Here is a 2,227-nt window from a genome sequence, read left to right as displayed (position 1 = left end):
AATCTTGTGTCTGGTACATTCATACAATGACTTGGTTGTTGGGCATTGCAGTCGGTGTTCGTTTTCTCTCCTGTCGTTAGAGCTGTGGTTATACGGCGAGGCTCGCTTGTTTCTCTGAAATGGCTGTCTTTGTTCGTTTCGTGTATTTTGTGGCTGACTCGTCTCATAGCTTGCACCTGTCACATTATCTGCGCAATGAGTCATGTGAAAGTTTGACCAGTTCGGCATTTCCAGTCGTATATGTGTCGTGTTATTTGGATGGCTTTGTTGCTTTCTCGAATTGTAATGTACATTGTTAGTACACTGCTGTTCATTAAATCCCTGTGTGTATTCTCGATTAAAATATTCATTTTCACTGCAAAAGTGTTAATTACGATTGTTATTCCAAAATCGTATTGGCTCAAAATTAGCATTGTTTGTGTGGTTTGCGTTATGTCGTGAAAAGTTCTTATTAACAAACACATAATCTGCCTGGTGTACCTCTAGCAATTGCAGGATGTCTGTAAATGCATACACACTGTCCTTTTTATGACCTGTGAATAATGACACTTCTAATGCTCTGAGGAGTTTTGAAATACACAGCTGTATTAATGCGGATTGACTGTATGGCTCATTGAGGTATTGTTTTTGTTCAACCATAAACTCGAAAAATTGTGTGATTGTTGGGAAAGCAGAATTCTCGAAATTTGGCAGACTAATTAGCTGATCTTTAATGTTACTCTGTGTGGTATCTGACCAATATGCTACTAGAAATGCTTCCTGGAATGTTTCTACTGAAAAACACTGTCTAGCAATTGGTCACATTCTTCTCGCTGGTTCCCCTTCAAGAAAACTAATAATAAATTCTAGCTTATGTTGAACTGGCCACGACGGTGGGAGTGCCGCATTGAATTGTTGGATCCAGTCCAGTGGATGTATTTGCGTTGAACTTTCTCACTGAAAGGAAATGCTTGTGGTCGAAACTGTCATGCCTTAGTGTGTAATTATTTTCGTAATGTTGTGCAATATGAATTTATCTGTCTTTCTGCCTAATTAAGATCTATTACTCTCTGAAGTCTACCGGCATTATATGTATTGTGCATCTGAGGCATGTTGTAATGGTGTGTGTTCTGTTGCAATTGATTGTTTGCAGTTGTTTCTTGTGTGTCAGCTATCCCTTGCTGTAAAGAATTGGTTTTCTGATGTAACAAATTATTGCATGGTTCTAGGTCTGCGATTGTTTGTTGCACATTTTTAATTTGCATACCTTTACTATTAGAAATCTGTTGAACTGAGATTGGTGTAGTGTCATCTGATTTACTGTCATTGTTAGTATCTAACAGGTGTATTCCTGTAGTGAGTTCGTTGATCTTTTCTGTCAGTTCGTTTCGTAATTTACGATTACTTTTGGTTACTTTCTTAAAATCTGCTTTCAAATTTTCTGAGTCTTGATTGATTTTTAAGTGTTCTATTTTGTCAGTTAGTGTCCGGACTTCTTTTGTTGATTTATCCCTAGTGTTCTGGATTTCAGTGTCTGTAGAAATTTTCGCCACAATTGTGTGTGATTGGATTTCCGTGAGCCTCTCTTGTATTTGAACATTTGTCTCCTTAACCGTTTCGATTTCTTCCGAAATCGAGTGTATGTGATTGTCTACGTAAGTTTTTCCCTGAGCAAACACTTTATTTTTGTCGTCCTGTCGCTGTTTAGTAATTGTTTGTAATAGCTCTTTTCGTTCTTTATCCTGCGATCGCACCAGTTTGCGGTGACGTACCAAACATTTTTCTGCGTAGTTGTTAAAACGTTCATCAATGTGAGCGTTTTGTATAGAAAAGTTCTCTGTCATTGTTTCTCGTATGCTAACCGTGAATGCTTCTTGTTTATCTGTTATTTCTTGAATCTTGGCGAGTAATTCTTGGTTTGATTGTGAACTTTTTTCTGCGACTGCTTTAATTTCTACCTGCTGATTCTTGTGCCCTTCTTTTAAAGTTTTTATTCATGTTGTGTCTCATTTGTAGCAAAAATGCCAATATTGGATCCCTTTCGGATTGACTTCTGTGTGTATTTGTAATCGTTGTTAAAGGTTGTACATCTGTGTTCATTTGAACATCCTCAGATGATTGTACTCGTGTCCCCTCTTCCGCTGTTTCGGAATTTTCGTCAATAAAACTGTGGTATCTGCTACGCAGATTGTGTAGCTGTGTACCGTTTGAATCTGTTTCGGCACGTAATTGAGTCACATTGTTTGAC

The sequence above is a fragment of the Schistocerca serialis genome, chromosome 9 (assembly GCF_023864345.2).
Source record: "Schistocerca serialis cubense isolate TAMUIC-IGC-003099 chromosome 9, iqSchSeri2.2, whole genome shotgun sequence".
NCBI classification, from domain to species: Eukaryota; Metazoa; Arthropoda; class Insecta; order Orthoptera; family Acrididae; genus Schistocerca; species Schistocerca serialis.
Note: the sequence above shows the minus strand (reverse complement) of the source record.